Source organism: Lissotriton vulgaris, chromosome 6, assembly GCF_964263255.1.
Source record: "Lissotriton vulgaris chromosome 6, aLisVul1.2, whole genome shotgun sequence".
Lineage (NCBI taxonomy): Eukaryota > Metazoa > Chordata > Amphibia > Caudata > Salamandridae > Lissotriton > Lissotriton vulgaris.
In genome coordinates, this window is record NC_141694.1 from 1,698,545,389 (window position 1) to 1,698,564,045 (window position 18,657).

Below are 18,657 nucleotides of genomic sequence, written 5' to 3' on the forward strand. Positions count from 1 at the left end.
CATCTTAGCTCTTCTCTGGACTGTCTTAAAAGAGTACTAATCTTTTGAAAACGTGTCTTCAGGAACTTGACACTACTCACAGTGAGATTCCACTGATAACAATGATTTGTAGGAGGCAAAGTGCAAGGGACACTTTTACAGTCAGCAAGATCTATTCATGATCAGAACCTCTCAAGATGAAGAGAGTCCAGAAATGAGTGAAGATTCTATTGTCATAGCATTGGCCTTGCTGTCTATGCATGGAAAAGGTAGCTATCTTTTCTCCACAGTTCTTTCTGCAAAGGTTCCTGTGAAACACAAAGGCATGCTGATGGGGATCTGATCTTGTCAGTACAGCCTCACTACCACCAAGGAGCACACTGATGCAGACAATTTAGATTTTTCACAGCCTGCTGGGCAGAAAATCAGGATTTTATTAAGGACACGGGGGCTAATATTATGCAAATCTCCTTTATTACCACAGCTCAGCAGAAATAATGGAATAGAACTTTGTGAACATTCTGAAGAGATGACTAGTCCCTCTCTGACCTGGTATCTTCCTTCTTGTCAGGCTGCGAAGAAAGATGTTCAACATGAAGAAAGGAAAAAACAGGATTCCAACGAGTAAACTTTCAACTTCTAGTCCAGTAGATTCTTATTCTGAAAGAAGAAGAAGAATACATTTCCGAGACATTGTTCAAGTAAAAAAGGGTGGGTTACAAATCAGATTAAAAAATAGAGGCGCTATAATATTAGCCTCTGTGTCCTTAATAAAGTCCAGATTTTCTGCCCAGCAGGCTGTGAAAAATCTAGATTGTATGGCACGACACGGAGGCCATATTATGCAAGTTCAAAGTGCATTAAGAACATTATCAATCACATTAGAGATTGGTCTAAAAAAACAAGATCTAAACATAGTATCATTAGACCAGTCTGCCGCCTTAAGAATTTCTTGTAAACCACCACCAAGGAAATAGGCTTTGGAAGCAGAAGCGCCCCTAAGGGAATGAGCTCCAAAAATGGAGGTGTTCACACCACTTTCACACATAACTCCTTTCACCCACCTTGCTAGAGTTGGGGAAGAAACTCCTCTATGGGGAAATTTAAAAGAAACTAATAATTGAGTTTCATTTGATCTTAGATTGGCAGTTCTCCTCTCATACTCTTTCAGACATTTAACCACACAGAGTCTTTCATTCTGAGGAAAGAAGGGGTAGAAGATAGAGGAAGATAAAGTTTTAGTTCTTCTCTTAAGGTAGAAACATACACCCTCTGGTTGAAAAGATCTGCTAGAAATATCTACAGCTTTGACATCGGAGGTTCTTCTGAAAGATACCAGACATAATAAAACAGTAAGTTTGAAAGAGATACGTTTTATAGAAAGGGAAGAGTTTTCTCCCCAGGATGATAAGGTTCGGAGTACCAGTGTTACGTCCCAAAGGGCGGTATATTTAGCGGTTGGTGGATTAATGACTCTCATGCTTCTCATAATTTTTTTAGTGAGTAAGTTCTGTCCAACGGAGAGACCATCAATGAGGGAATGGCCTGCAGAAATTGCAGATCTATAGACATTAATGGTTCTATAAGAGAGTCTTGAAGTAAAGAGTTCAGAAAGGTAGTTGATAACATGAACTAGATCAACCGAAACTGGATCGTGACTTTGTTGAAGACACCAGCGAACCCATTTGCTCCACGCCAGTCGATATGCCTTCCTTGTACCTTGAGCCCAAGACTCAGAAATGAGTCTGAAAGCATTTGGCGAAAGCCCAGGGATTTGCCATTGTCTCCTGAAATCCTCCAGGCCGTCAGAGTTAGAAGACCCTGATCCACGAGGGGATGGACGTCTCCCTCTGGACCTAAGAGTATTTCCCTGAACGAGGGTATTAGAATTGGAAAGTCTATGCTCATTTCCAGAATGACTGGAAACCAAGCTTGGGACCTCCAAAGAGGAGCTACTACAGGTATAATGTTGTGGTAGCGTCGAGCATGAAGGAGAAGCCGAGGAAGCAATGTAAACGGTGGGAAGGCATAAGGTTTCAGTCCTCTCCAATCTTGTAGAAAGGCATCTACATTCTGAGCTTGAGGGTCCGGTCTCCAGCTGAAGAATTCCTCAGTTGTGTGTTTAGACGGTCCGCAAAAAGGTCTGTCCTGTATGGACCCCATATTGATTGAATGGTTAGAAAGGTTTGTCTGTCTAACCTCCCGTTGCTTGAGTCCCTGAAATTCCTGGAGTACCAGTCTGTGACACCATTGCTCAGGCCTGGAATGTGTTCTACTATAACCGAAATACCTTTGTTCAAGCAATATTCCAAAAAACTCTTCTCAAGGTCCGTTAGGCCCTTGGAATGTGGACCACCCAAGTTGTTGACATAGCGGACTGCTGAAACATTGTCCATGCATAATGTCACACAGAATATCGCAGTTTTGGGTGTAAAACAGCGAATTGCAAATTAACCTGCCAGTAATTCTAAGCAGTTGATATGCAATCTCTTCTCTTGAGTGGTCCAACGACTGCCTGTGGAGTATTTCCCACATCTCGCTCCCCATCCTTCCAAGCTCGCATCTGATTCTATTATCAGATCCGGTTGTTCCCCAAAAATGGTTCTGCCGTTCCATGCTTCCGCATTTCTGAGCCACCAAAGGAGTTCTGTCTTCGACTCCTGATTTAGAGAAATCATATGGGAATATGAATGGTTTGATCTTAGAGTACTCGCCTTTAGTCTTTGGAGTGCCCGATAATGGAGGGGTCCCGGGAAGATAGCTTGGATCGTTGAAGAAAGGAGGCCAACGATTCTTGCTAGTACTCTTAGAGGGAAGGTCTTTTTCGCGAGAGCCTTCCTCAACTCCTTCCTCACTTTCCTGACTTTTTTGGAGGGTAATTTCAGTTCCGCTTTCAGAGTGTCTACCGTAAAGCCTAGGAACTGTGTTTGTTGGTTGGGAATAGTACAAGATTTGTTGGTATTTATGATGAAACCTAGATGGTCTAAAACTCGGATAGTAAGGTTTGTGTGGAGAGATGCAGTCTCTTTCGACTGGGCCATTATAAGGATGTCGTCTAGGTATATGATCAGTCTTACCCCTCTCCCCCTGAGCCAGGCGGTTACAGGGCATAGTACCTTGGTGAAACACCAGGGGGCGGACGATAGACCGAACGGGAGACTGCAGAATTAGTAAAGTTTTCCTAACCAAGTGAATTGGAGGAATTTCTGATGGGGTTGTTAAGTAAGCGTCTTTCAGGTCTAACCTCGTGAGCCAATCCCCATTCCTCGAAATGTCTCTTAGGAGGTGTATACCCTCCATTTTGAAATGTTGGTAAACTACCCAACGATTTAAGTCTTTTAGGTTTTTTACGGGTCTCTGTTCTTTGTTCTTCTTCTCCACTAGAAAAACATTGCTAAGGAAACCTTTTGTTTCCGTCTCGATTATTGCCCCTTTTTGTAATAGATTTACAAAAGGGGGTGGTGATGAACAGAGTGTCTGAATTGAGCAGACCACTCTTACCCAGTCCAAAGATCAGGGCTTGATCCATCACCGTTATTTATCTCACTGCCCCATCCCAGCTCAGAACCTGGCTATATGCAAATCAGTCTGTCCCTGGCCCAGTGCATCATGGGAACAGGGCAGACTAAACTACCAAGCCAATTCTTTACCAGAAAGGAGACAAGCTACCGGGGACCGGTTTCTGGCATTTCAGCCTCTTCGGCCCGGCTTGCTTGAATCCTGATGGAGCAGTGAGAAAGGGACTCATGTCTGAGTATACCCTGCCACACCTATAGTGGCCAAAATCGATTTACAAAAGGGGGTGGTGATGAACAGAGTGTCTGAATTGAGCAGACCACTCTTACCCAGTCCAAAGATCAGGGCTTGATCCATCACCGTTATTTATCTCACTGCCCCATCCCAGCTCAGAACCTGGCTATATGCAAATCAGTCTGTCCCTGGCCCAGTGCATCATGGGAACAGGGCAGACTAAACTACCAAGCCAATTCTTTACCAGAAAGGAGACAAGCTACCGGGGACCGGTTTCTGGCATTTCAGCCTCTTCGGCCCGGCTTGCTTGAATCCTGATGGAGCAGTGAGAAAGGGACTCATGTCTGAGTATACCCTGCCACACCTATAGTGGCCAAAATCGATTTACAAAAGGGGGTGGTGATGAACAGAGTGTCTGAATTGAGCAGACCACTCTTACCCAGTCCAAAGATCAGGGCTTGATCCATCACCGTTATTTATCTCACTGCCCCATCCCAGCTCAGAACCTGGCTATATGCAAATCAGTCTGTCCCTGGCCCAGTGCATCATGGGAACAGGGCAGACTAAACTACCAAGCCAATTCTTTACCAGAAAGGAGACAAGCTACCGGGGACCGGTTTCTGGCATTTCAGCCTCTTCGGCCCGGCTTGCTTGAATCCTGATGGAGCAGTGAGAAAGGGACTCATGTCTGAGTATACCCTGCCACACCTATAGTGGCCAAAATCGATTTACAAAAGGGGGTGGTGATGAACAGAGTGTCTGAATTGAGCAGACCACTCTTACCCAGTCCAAAGATCAGGGCTTGATCCATCACCGTTATTTATCTCACTGCCCCATCCCAGCTCAGAACCTGGCTATATGCAAATCAGTCTGTCCCTGGCCCAGTGCATCATGGGAACAGGGCAGACTAAACTACCAAGCCAATTCTTTACCAGAAAGGAGACAAGCTACCGGGGACCGGTTTCTGGCATTTCAGCCTCTTCGGCCCGGCTTGCTTGAATCCTGATGGAGCAGTGAGAAAGGGACTCATGTCTGAGTATACCCTGCCACACCTATAGTGGCCAAAATCGATTTACAAAAGGGGGTGGTGATGAACAGAGTGTCTGAATTGAGCAGACCACTCTTACCCAGTCCAAAGATCAGGGCTTGATCCATCACCGTTATTTATCTCACTGCCCCATCCCAGCTCAGAACCTGGCTATATGCAAATCAGTCTGTCCCTGGCCCAGTGCATCATGGGAACAGGGCAGACTAAACTACCAAGCCAATTCTTTACCAGAAAGGAGACAAGCTACCGGGGACCGGTTTCTGGCATTTCAGCCTCTTCGGCCCGGCTTGCTTGAATCCTGATGGAGCAGTGAGAAAGGGACTCATGTCTGAGTATACCCTGCCACACCTATAGTGGCCAAAATCGATTTACAAAAGGGGGTGGTGATGAACAGAGTGTCTGAATTGAGCAGACCACTCTTACCCAGTCCAAAGATCAGGGCTTGATCCATCACCGTTATTTATCTCACTGCCCCATCCCAGCTCAGAACCTGGCTATATGCAAATCAGTCTGTCCCTGGCCCAGTGCATCATGGGAACAGGGCAGACTAAACTACCAAGCCAATTCTTTACCAGAAAGGAGACAAGCTACCGGGGACCGGTTTCTGGCATTTCAGCCTCTTCGGCCCGGCTTGCTTGAATCCTGATGGAGCAGTGAGAAAGGGACTCATGTCTGAGTATACCCTGCCACACCTATAGTGGCCAAAATCGATTTACAAAAGGGGGTGGTGATGAACAGAGTGTCTGAATTGAGCAGACCACTCTTACCCAGTCCAAAGATCAGGGCTTGATCCATCACCGTTATTTATCTCACTGCCCCATCCCAGCTCAGAACCTGGCTATATGCAAATCAGTCTGTCCCTGGCCCAGTGCATCATGGGAACAGGGCAGACTAAACTACCAAGCCAATTCTTTACCAGAAAGGAGACAAGCTACCGGGGACCGGTTTCTGGCATTTCAGCCTCTTCGGCCCGGCTTGCTTGAATCCTGATGGAGCAGTGAGAAAGGGACTCATGTCTGAGTATACCCTGCCACACCTATAGTGGCCAAAATCGATTTACAAAAGGGGGTGGTGATGAACAGAGTGTCTGAATTGAGCAGACCACTCTTACCCAGTCCAAAGATCAGGGCTTGATCCATCACCGTTATTTATCTCACTGCCCCATCCCAGCTCAGAACCTGGCTATATGCAAATCAGTCTGTCCCTGGCCCAGTGCATCATGGGAACAGGGCAGACTAAACTACCAAGCCAATTCTTTACCAGAAAGGAGACAAGCTACCGGGGACCGGTTTCTGGCATTTCAGCCTCTTCGGCCCGGCTTGCTTGAATCCTGATGGAGCAGTGAGAAAGGGACTCATGTCTGAGTATACCCTGCCACACCTATAGTGGCCAAAATCGATTTACAAAAGGGGGTGGTGATGAACAGAGTGTCTGAATTGAGCAGACCACTCTTACCCAGTCCAAAGATCAGGGCTTGATCCATCACCGTTATTTATCTCACTGCCCCATCCCAGCTCAGAACCTGGCTATATGCAAATCAGTCTGTCCCTGGCCCAGTGCATCATGGGAACAGGGCAGACTAAACTACCAAGCCAATTCTTTACCAGAAAGGAGACAAGCTACCGGGGACCGGTTTCTGGCATTTCAGCCTCTTCGGCCCGGCTTGCTTGAATCCTGATGGAGCAGTGAGAAAGGGACTCATGTCTGAGTATACCCTGCCACACCTATAGTGGCCAAAATCGATTCACAAAAGGGGGTGGTGATGAACAGAGTGTCTGAATTGAGCAGACCACTCTTACCCAGTCCAAAGATCAGGGCTTGATCCATCACCGTTATTTATCTCACTGCCCCATCCCAGCTCAGAACCTGGCTATATGCAAATCAGTCTGTCCCTGGCCCAGTGCATCATGGGAACAGGGCAGACTAAACTACCAAGCCAATTCTTTACCAGAAAGGAGACAAGCTACCGGGGACCGGTTTCTGGCATTTCAGCCTCTTCGGCCCGGCTTGCTTGAATCCTGATGGAGCAGTGAGAAAGGGACTCATGTCTGAGTATACCCTGCCACACCTATAGTGGCAGGGTATACTCAGACCCTTGCTCATTGCACCATCAGGATTCAAGCAAACCGGGCCGAAGACGGCTGTAATGCCAGAAACCGGTCCCCGGGAGCTTGTTTCCTTCCCAGTGTAAGAATTGGCTTTTGTAGTTTGGTTTGCCCTGTTCCCATCATGCACTGGGACAGGAACAGACTAATTTGCATACAGCCAGGTTCTGAAACTGGGATGGTGCAGTGAGCTAAAAAACGGTGTTGGATCTAGCCCTGATCTCTTGACTGGGTGAGAGCTTTCTGTTTAATTCAGAGACTCTGTCCCTCACCACCCCTTGTTGTAAATATTTTTGTCCACCCTAAGCGTGGAAGGGTATTCTCAGATGTGAGACCCTTGCTCATTGCACCATCAGGATTCAAGCAAACCGGGCCGAAGACGGCTGTAATGCCAGAAACCGGTCCCCGGGAGCTTGTTTCCTTCCCAGTGTAAGAATTGGCTTTTGTAGTTTGGTTTGCCCTGTTCCCATCATGCACTGGGACAGGAACAGACTAATTTGCATACAGCCAGGTTCTGAAACTGGGATGGTGCAGTGAGCTAAAAAACGGTGTTGGATCTAGCCCTGATCTCTTGACTGGGTGAGAGCTTTCTGTTTAATTCAGAGACTCTGTCCCTCACCACCCCTTGTTGTAAATATTTTTGTCCACCCTAAGCGTGGAAGGGTATTCTCAGATGTGAGACCCTTGCTCATTGCACCATCAGGATTCAAGCAAACCGGGCTGAAGACGGCTGTAATGCCAGAAACCGGTCCCCGGGAGCTTGTTTCCTTCCCAGTGTAAGAATTGGCTTTTGTAGTTTGGTTTGCCCTGTTCCCATCATGCACTGGGACAGGAACAGACTAATTTGCATACAGCCAGGTTCTGAAACTGGGATGGTGCAGTGAGCTAAAAAACGGTGTTGGATCTAGCCCTGATCTCTTGACTGGGTGAGAGCTTTCTGTTTAATTCAGAGACTCTGTCCCTCACCACCCCTTGTTGTAAATATTTTTGTCCACCCTAAGCGTGGAAGGGTATTCTCAGATGTGAGACCCTTGCTCATTGCACCATCAGGATTCAAGCAAACCGGGCCGAAGACGGCTGTAATGCCAGAAACCGGTCCCCGGGAGCTTGTTTCCTTCCCAGTGTAAGAATTGGCTTTTGTAGTTTGGTTTGCCCTGTTCCCATCATGCACTGGGACAGGAACAGACTAATTTGCATACAGCCAGGTTCTGAAACTGGGATGGTGCAGTGAGCTAAAAAACGGTGTTGGATCTAGCCCTGATCTCTTGACTGGGTGAGAGCTTTCTGTTTAATTCAGAGACTCTGTCCCTCACCACTGTGGCATCCTGGTCCTGTGTGTCTGTGCCTCATGACATAGCTGCGCTGATGTCATGAGACACTGGATTCTCAGATGGAATGTTATCCTTTGACCACTAAGCAGTTGCTATCTTACTTTATTGCTGGCTGGATGTTCACCTGTGGATGGGATCTTTTCTTGGAATAAACCTCTACTTTTTACCTACAAGTTGTGGATCCTTATTTTACATTTGGCGACGCAGGATGGGAAGAAGAAGATAAGATCTCAACACCTATCTCAAGATTTTTTTTTTAAAAAAAAATATTTGATGGCCACCAATATGAGCTCCTTAAAATCTCCTTAGTCTTAGAGATTCCTAAATGACCGATATGTGCTAAAGACATAAGCTCATCCCGAAGAGCTAAGGGTGGAACCAATCTAGTTCCTCTGAAAAGTAAACCATTTTGTTCAGAAAGCTGATCCTTGACATGCCAAAATTTCTCAAGACCTTCATTACACTTAGGTTTAATCTTCCATCCTGTCATTAGGAGTTTAAGTACCTCAACCAGAGTCGAATCTTCCTGAACCATCTTCAACCACCTCTCTTTATCAACGACAGCCTCTTCTACAACACAAACCATCTCATCATCAACATCACAATCTTCCTCATCCTCAACCTCAGAACTGGGAACAAGGCGAGACAAAGCATCAGCTACTTTGTTTTCTACTCCAGGTAGATACTTTACACTAAAATCATAATCCTGTAAACCAACAACCCATTTTGTGATTCTACCAGACACCGCATCTATACCTTTTTTCTTTAAAATTTCACAAAGCGGCTTGTGATCTGTCCTGACCTCAAAATTGGTTCCCCACAATAAGTTTTTAAGCTTCTTGACTGACCAGTAAACAGCAAGAGCTTCACGCTCAATCACTGAGTATCGAGTTTCAGCTCCCTTCAAACTCCTTGACAAGAAAAGAATGACCCTCTCAATACCTTCAAATTTCTGTACAAGCACCGCACCTAAACCTTTCAGGCTTGCATCAGTAATCAAAATAGATTTCTCAGAAGGATCAAAACTGCTCAATTTCGGAGCAGAAGCTAGCCTCTCCTTGATGACCTCAAACTCACGCTGACATTTCTCCCCCCAAATGAAGTCTACACCCTTCTTCAACAAATACCTCATATTGGTACACAAAGAGGCAAAGTCTTTCACAAATTTGTTATAATACTCAGCAAGTCCCAAAAAACTCATCAACTCTTCCTTGTTCTGCGGGGGAGACATCTTAGAAATTGTAGAGATAAGATTTTCCTTAGGCAAAATACCTCCTTCTGTAATGGTGTGACCTAGATAATCAATGGAAGTTTTTCTAAATTTACACTTCTCAATCTTAACAGTCAAACCTGCATCACACAACCTTCCTAGAACAGCAAATAGCCTAAGATCATGTTGAGGATTATCTATGCCAAACACAAGAATGTCGTCCTGATAGACTCTAACACCATGTAAACCTTTTAAGACTTTCTCTAATGCCCTCTGAAAAACCGATGCGGCTGACACTAAACCAAATGGTAGTCTAACGAACCTAAAAGTGCCATATGGTGTCACAAAAGAGGTTAAGTCTTTCGAATCCTCTTCCAATCTAATCTGATGGTACGCGGACCTTAGATCAATGGTGCTGAAAATTCTAGCACCTTTAAGAAGCATAAGCATGTCCGCAATCTTGGGTAGAGGATAGTGATCAGTAACCACACACTTGTTGAGTTCTCTTAAATCAACACAGAGACGGAGAGAGTTGTCCGATTTCTTGGCTGCGACAATCGGGGCGACCCACTCCGTTCCCTCTACTGTCTCTATAATGCCTCCCTTGACCAGCTTATCAAGTTCATCTTTAACTTGTTCTCTGACCGCTACAGGTACATTACGCACTTTGCAGCAGACAGGTACAGCATCCTTCTTCAAGATGATACGATGACAATAGTCATTAAGGCATCCTAAATTTTCCGAAAAAACTTTAGGGAATTTGGATTTCAGTTCACTAGTGAAATCATGAGAAACTAATGAAACAATTTGAGGTGTGCAGGGAAAGGGTTCTTTTAGGAGAATAGGGGGTGTCGAATTCGGATCAAGCATAACACCCAAATCCTTGAGAGCAAACCAGCTTATTATGCTATCTCCTTTTTGAGAAACATAAATTTTTGCTTTGGCCAACCTATTCTTATAATTAATCATACCTTCAAAAACTCCAAGTAGTTTAATGGGTTGACCAGCATAACCAAATGGTCTTATATCGGGGCGTGAGAGCTCAAGTTTATGTCCCAACTTACTCAAGAAGAAATCTTTTGCCACAATAGTAATCTTTGCCCCAGAATCGAACAAAACTTTGGTAGGATAACCTTCTACCAAAATTTCATCACAAGGGGAATTCTTTGCTTCCTCAGCACTCACAGTTTGAATATAAATTTGCCCACAATCTAGGTGTTCATCTAGATTATCATCATTTTCAAAATCATAAAATATTTCATTCACTCTACCTCTATAGTTTCCCCCTTTACAACATGAGGTGAAGTGTCCTTTCTTTTTGCACTTACTACAATAAGCTTTCCAACCTGGACATTGTCTATCAGTGGCAAAATGCCCTATTTTACCACATCTGTAACACTTTACTTGAGAGAAATCCAAACTGTTTTCCTTTCTTTTATAAGGAATTTTGTTCGAAACATTTTCATTTCTAGAGTCTTTTTGCTGATTTTCACTTGTTCTAGCAGTAGATTTCACAACATTCACAGTCTCTTTCGTAGTTTTGTTGTCACCATTCTTTTTGATGACTTCTACACACTTAATAGAATGTTCTATCCTCTTAGCAATAGTAAGAACTTCCTCTAAAGAAGGTTCATCCTTTTGCCACAATTCCTCTCTCACCTTTTCAATATAACACCCAAGCATGAACTGATCTCTAATATGCTCATCAAGACTTGCCCCAAACTTACATGAGGACGCAAGTTTCCTTAACGCTGTAATATAGTTCTCAATTGTTTCTTCTTCCATTTGTGTTCTCCGACCAAAATGATATCTTTCTAAAATTGTACTGACTCTAGGAAGATAATGCTCATCCAGTTTTGCAATACATATTTCATATTCATTTAAAATACCGTCATCAATGTCGGGTAAATGATCGAATACCTCTTGTCCTTCTGCCCCCAAACAGTGTAAAAGTAGAGCTGTCTTCCTTTCAGCACTCAAACTAGATCCACACACCCTTGCATACCTTTCGAACACTTTACGCCATTTTTTCCATCTAATAGGTGGATCCCCAGGTGAGGACAAGAAGAAAGGGGGAGCAGTGACATTTTGCATTTTGTTGTTGAATAAAGAAAATTAGAGCACAAAATGAAAATAAGAAAAGAACTATCTACTATGTGTGCGTGTCACAGAAGTGGGACACACAAAATCAGCTCCAAGTGAGTGTATCAAATAACAATGTGTGTGTGTGTCACAGAAGCAGGACACACTATAATGTGTGTGTGTCACAGAAGCAGGACACACTACAATGTGTGTGTGTCACAGAAGCAGGACACACTACAATGTGTGTGTGTCACAGTGGCAGAACACACAGCAGGGCTTTCCAGTGAGTGTGTCAAATATTAGAAAAGGAAAGAAAACAGTACCTTAAAATTGTTGATAGAGAAGGTGGCAAATATTGTAGATAATAAGAGAGTTCAGGGTAAAATAGAAGAATAGCGATGACTAGCGGTGTTCATAACGCGATTACCGCGTAACGCGTATATTGTGAACTGGAAATCGAAAAATTCCCCAATCAAAGATGGCGCCCACGTCTGCGTGACTCCCAGGGTGCCTTGCGGCACGTTTGCGTGTCTCCCGGCAGGCTTTGTGAAGAGTCGAGAAGCGAGGTGAAGCAAGATGTTTATCTTCCAAAGCTTCCAGATTCTGGCAATGGCGTTCTCTTGGAAAAGGCAGCTCGTGAGGACACTCGCTCGTGAAGGCGCTTGCAAAGACGTTGGCAGGTAGGAGACTATTCGAAAAATGCAGGTTGCAGAGATCGAGTGCGCTATATAAAATACGCGCAAAAGTGTCTGAATTAGTAATTAAAAAGTCAATAAAGTTAGCACCGCTAGGTTACACCATCAGAAATATGCAACACCCCTTGTTGTAAATATTTTTGTCCACCCTAAGCGTGGAAGGGTATTCTCAGATGTGAGACCCTTGCTCATTGCACCATCAGGATTCAAGCAAACCGGGCCGAAGACGGCTGTAATGCCAGAAACCGGTCCCCGGGAGCTTGTTTCCTTCCCAGTGTAAGATTTGGCTTTTGTAGTTTGGTTTGCCCTGTTCCCATCATGCACTGGGACAGGAACAGACTAATTTGCATACAGCCAGGTTCTGAAACTGGGATGGTGCAGTGAGCTAAAAAACGGTGTTGGATCTAGCCCTGATCTCTTGACTGGGTGAGAGCTTTCTGTTTAATTCAGAGACTCTGTCCCTCACCACCCCTTGTTGTAAATACCTTTTTGTAATAGTTCTTGTACTTCTTTGGAGAATAGGTCTCGATCTTTGAGAGAGAAAGTAATCTCGTGAGGGTGACGTGTTTGAAAGGGAATACCTAGAAAGTCTCTTTTGTAACCCTTTACTGTATCTAGGACCCAACTGTCTTGTGTTACTAAGTTCCAGTTCCCAGCGAACTGGCGTAGTCTCCCTCCCACCCTTGGAGGGATATCTGAATGGTCTTTCGAGATTCCTACCTGAAGAAAAAGAATGTTGTATCCGCTCGCCTCTGAATGTGCGTCCTCGGTTTCTCTGTCTTTGTGGGAAGAATTGGGAGCCGTAGTTTTTGGAGAATCTTCCTCCACGGGTGTTGAAGGGTCTTGAGGATTGAGCTCCGCGGCCGGGGAAACGACCCCGCATTCTCCCGGCCCTGGTAAAAACTCTATCACTGAATACTTTTTTGATTTGTTTCTGTGATTTTTTAATTGAGCTGAATGCGCTTACATATTTAGCCATTTTTTTTATGAAGTCTTCGCCAAAGAGTAGACCTTGTGACTCGGCACCTCTGTCTTTTTTAGCTAATTCATTGAGTTTAGGATCTATCTTAAGTAGGACTCCTTTTCTCCTTTCGGTGGAGATGGCAGTATTGGCATTGCCTTGGCATATCGCTCTTTGCACCCATTCTCGTAGTTCCTTGACATCAATTTGGTTATTCCCTGCATATGCGGATTCTGTCATTTCGAATATTTTAGTAAGAGGTCCTATCACATCAAGAAGGCGATCCTGACATGATTTTAGCCCTTTGTCTAGACCTTTCGTTGTGTCCCTGTTGTTTTAGGCTATAAAAGCCACACTTTAGGGTCTAATTCTGAGGTCATTGCGATTTTATTTGGTAGGGATGGGCGTGGGCATTCAGATCTAAGTCTAGATCTGACTTCTTGGGGTATTTCCTTTCTAAGCCAGAATGAAAGGTAGTCAACGATATGTTGTCCATTCCGGGGAGAGTGGGTGCTTAATTAGAAGGGGATCGAACATTTCTTTCCCGAATGGGTCTAGAGGCATACTGTTGGAGCCTGAGGCCTTCGAAGCTCCTTCTAAGCTTCCGCTTTCTCTAACCTTGTCATCTTCCACATCGGTATTAAAACCTGAAGAGCATGATAGCTCAATTTCTTCCTTACAGCTTTCATCGCTGTTGATGTGGATAGGAGATTCCGGGCCTTTATCTTGCCCATCTGGGGTGCCCGAGGCACCAGTCTGGTCAGCGCCCCTGAGGCCTGAAAGGGTGGAGCTTTTGGGCTTCTTTGCACCCTTATTGGAGTTAACCCCAGTATTAGCTCTCTTTTTATTTGCTTTTGATACCCCATTGACCTTGCTAGTTGAGGGGATTGATACATTTGGGATAGAATTCAATTTCTTATTAATGGCATTGTCAATTGATCCCAAGGCCTTCTCTAGAGCCTTGTTGACAAGCTCCTCTAGCTTCTGGTCAATAGAAGGGGGTGTAGTCATGGTGAATAGATAAGTGGCTCCTTTTTTTATGTAAATGAAAAGCTCTCAGGGGTGATCTAATTTTGAGGCAAATCGGAAAAGTTACCAATTAATTAGCTCGAGTAAAAACAGTGTAGAGATAAGATTGTAGGTGAAGATCATTAAAACAACTGCTCCGCGGTGTAGCTGGTTGCTATGATGCACAAAATGGTTGTTACGTGTGATACGAGGCGTACTTGGCCCTCGCTAAGGTTCTTTCCTTTAACGCGCGTGTGCGTCATTGTTCGTAGTTTGCATTGGTTCGTGGTTTCCCAATAGAGTTACGATGTTCCTCTCCCAATTTCGATCGTGTGAGAGAGGCAAGGAGTATGAAACTAGGTCGAGGCTCGAAAAAGGCCTGGTGAATGTAAGTCGGAGACCGGGAGAGAGCGAGCGAGAGGCCGTGAGCGAGGCATGGGGTGCTCGAGGGTTAAGTCGCGTGCGAGTGTTATTTATTCTTGAAGTATCTCCGTTAGGTAGAGGAAAGATGCCCGTTGGTATGGCGAATTAGTGGAGACTCTGCTTGATTCAGTGATCAAGGTGTAAATAGGTAGCACGATCGCAGTTAACCTCATCGCTGCTAAGGATATTTTCCTCTTGTGCTGCATTTTCAGAATTGGGTGTGGTCATGACGGAACGGTTCCGTCATCAGCAATGAAATCAGTACTCAAGTAAACACAAAGGCATGCTGATGGGGATCTGATCTTGTCAGTACAGCCTCACTACCACAAAGGAGCACACTGATGCATACTTGTCTTAAAGGGACAATCCATGTCAATGTGTAGATTTACTTTTCCACCCCATTGAAATTCATACTCAAACTCTCATGGACTTAGGGAGCAGTGGATTACTTGGAGGATCTGCAATATAGAAATAGGATATTTCTGTCATGTTCCAGCATTATCACTACCCCTAAAGAATCCATGTTGTGCTTACTCTGATCAGAAGTAGGGAAAAAGGTAATGTACTAGTGGCAGATATAAAATAGCACATGACTGGGAAAACTGTTTTGTGGTTTGGACACTAATAGAGTTGCAAAGAGTTTAGCTAGCCAGCCACCACTCGTGCATCGTAGGCTGCACTTCCTTATCACCAGCAATGGCCTGTCTGCTGAATTTAAAGCTGTTGCTGGTTTCACAGACATTTCTCTACTGTAACAGCTCTTTCATAAATGGCATGAGGTGTTTTTGGTGTCAAGCTATCTGGGATGTCAGGAGGAGTTTCATCGTCAGAATTTGGGGGTGATCCCAGACTGTCTGTCATCCTTAGGTTGGTCTTCCCCCCATTATTTTGCCTTTTGCCGCTCATTTTTGCTGATTCTTTTTGTTGGTCTTAGGACTCTGAGCACTTACCACTGTTAACCACTGCTAAAGTGCATGTGCTTCTCACCTAAACATGATGATATTGGTGTATACGTCATTGCCATTTATTTTTGTACTGGTAAGTCCCTTGTAAAGTGGTATACCATATTTATTTATTTATTTATTTATTTATTGAGCTTGTAGAGCACGACAGCTACCCAGTGGGTTTCCAGGCGCTGAAAGAGACAATGAGCTAATAAGGCCAAAAGGAAACTAACAAACTGATTATTGGTTAAACAGCCAGGTCTTAATAGCTCTACGGAAACAGACGTAGCTGGTCTCTAAACGGATGTTAAGGGGGAGAGAATTTCAAAGTCTAGGGCCTAGAAAGGAAAAAGACCTGCTGCCCATTCTTGCAAGTCTATTTGGGCACGCAGAAAAAGCCTTGCGATGAGGAACAGAGACAGCGTGCAGGTGTGTAGATTTTAACAAGAGATTTCAAATAACTGGGTGCGCTACCTGTCTTTATTTTACGCATGTAACTCAGGGTTTTGAATTTGACTCGGCTCTCAACTTTAAGCCAGTGAAGGTCTCGGAGGCGCCCCGTGATGTGATCAGTTTTATGACTGCCGCAAAGCAAAGGCGCAGCAGCATTTTGAACTAGTTGGAGACGTCTCGTGACTGCCTTGGGTGCCCCTAGATAGAGTATATTTCTGTAATCCAACCAAGAGGTTATCAGGGCATTTATTACAGACTTCTGGGTGTCAGGTGGCAGCATCCAGATGATTTTCTTCAGCCAACGCAAAATGGTGAAGCAGATGGCTGCTACTTTGTTTACCTGACATTGCATTGTTAAGCCATTATCCATGGTCACTCCCAGATTGCGTACGTGCTCAGATGGCGATGGAATGGTGCCCATCTCTGATGGCCAATGCTTTGAGCTCCAGAGGTCTTGTTTTTGACCAAAGACCAAGACTTCAGTCTTCCCTCAATTCAGTTTAAGTAGGTTAAGGTTCATTCAGTTGGATATTTCCCTAAGACCTGACTGGAGGAGGGAGGTGGAGGCTTGGTCGGATTGTGATAGAGAAAAGACAATCTGAGAGTCGTCGGCGTAGGTAAACAGAGTAAGCCCTATACGTTCCGCAATGTGGGCCAGAGGTGTGATATATAGATTAAAAAGAAGAGGGCTGAGAATCAAGCCCTGAGGAACTCGGTAAGGGGACGCATGGATTTTAGAGGTGGCCGTATTAGAAAAAAATCTGAAAAGTCCGGTCAGTCAAAAAAGATGTCAGCCAGTCAAGAGCCTGGCCACCAATGCCCATAGAGGCAAGGGATCTGAGGACGGAGTATATTATGAGAGATGATATCAAAAGCTGCACTGAGATCAAGTAAGATCAGTACAGCTGTGTCTCCTCTATCTAAAAGATGCCGAAGATTTTCAGTAACACCAAGAAGAGTAGTTTCGGTGGAAAACCCGGAGCGAAAACCAGATTGGGAGGAATGAAGTATGTCATTGGTTGCAATGAACTGGGCTAGATGGAGATGGATATGTCTCTCCAAGACTTTGGAGAAGGCCAGCAGTAGAGAAATTGGACGAAAATTCGAAGGAAGTTTGGGGTCGGCAGTGGGCTTTTTCAACAGGGGAGTCACCATGGCATGTTTCCAACAAGCCGGGACTATGGCATTTTTTACTGAGAGATTAAGCGTTTTGCAGATCGTGGAGAGCTGTGGGGTGTCCAATAGTCTGAGTATGGAAATGGGAAGAGGGTCTGCAGGTGAGCCCGATTTTACTTTACTCAGAATCTCAAGAAGAGTTTCAGGATTAAGGTCAGGCCATGAAAGTAAAGGGGCATGAGTGAGGATTGGGAAGTGATTTATATCTCTCAGGCCGGTAGCCAGCGATGGTGGAGAGCTGCTACAGTTCTGATCCGATACACCTTGATAGATATTTTCTATTTTTGTTGTAAAAAACTGCGCAAGTTCTTCACATTGGTTACTATTCAGGGGTGGTGGTTTGGCTATGGTATGAGAGCCCGCAAGATCTTTAACAAGACCAAAGAGTACTTTAGATTTGTTGGATGCTTCTGTAATGGTTTTAGCAACATAGCTGGCCCTAGTCAGGGCACAAGCCTTATGGTAAAGTTTCAGTTCTCTTTTATAAACAGAACCTGCTGTGTGGGAATAGTCCTTTCTCCAGATAAGTTCTAATTTTCTGCATTTAGACTTATCTGCTTTTAGTAATTCGTTGAACCAAGGTGCAGGTGTTTTATGGGTTTCCAATTTTTTATGGGAAAGGGGAAGGCAGATGTTAATAGCCTCGGTGAGCCAGGTGTTTGTCTTAGTTGATGCTGCTTCCACATCGTCCAACTTAAACAGGTCAGTAGGACGATGTGTGTCTAGGACATTTTTAAGGGAGACAATATCTTGCTTTTTCCAGTCTCTTTTGCTGATAATTAATGGCACGCTAGGATGGGATAAGACATCAGTGAGAGTGAGATTGAATTTGATTAGACCAGTGAAGGGGTAGTGCAGGAGAACAGTGTAAATGGGTAAGGTTGGAGGATATAGGCTCAAGAAAGTGACCGCCTCTATGTGTGGGGCCGCAATTATGTAACGTAATATTCATGGCCGCAAGATCGGCGGTTATATTTTTACCTGCAATGTTTTTAAGATCTTCCAGATGTATATTAAGGTCTCCCACACTAAAAAAATTGCTGGAGTTCATAAGTATAGAGGCTATATAATCTGATAGTTGGGACGTCCAAGTGTTTACATGGCCGGGAGGGCGATAGACCAGTAGTCCTGTGAGGGTGAACTTTGGGTGAAGGGCAAGTTTGAAGAGCGCTGCCTCGCAATTACTCAGAATATTGGATTTGAGCATGCATTGGAATATGTTCTTAAATATTATAGCGATGCCCCCCCCCCCAGTTTTGTTGGGTCTATCGATCCTAACAATGGCATAGTTGGAGGGCAGAGCTTCAGCGATGTCCGGGCCAGAGCTGTCGTGAAGCCATGTCTCAGTAACAAACAAGGCATCAGGTAGCTCATCAACAAGGAGATCGAAGATCTCTCTTTTATGCTTAGGTAATGAACAACAGTTTAGGCTAAAACATGTGAAAGTGGGCTTTAGAGAAGATATAATACGAGGTGCAAAGCATTGACACAA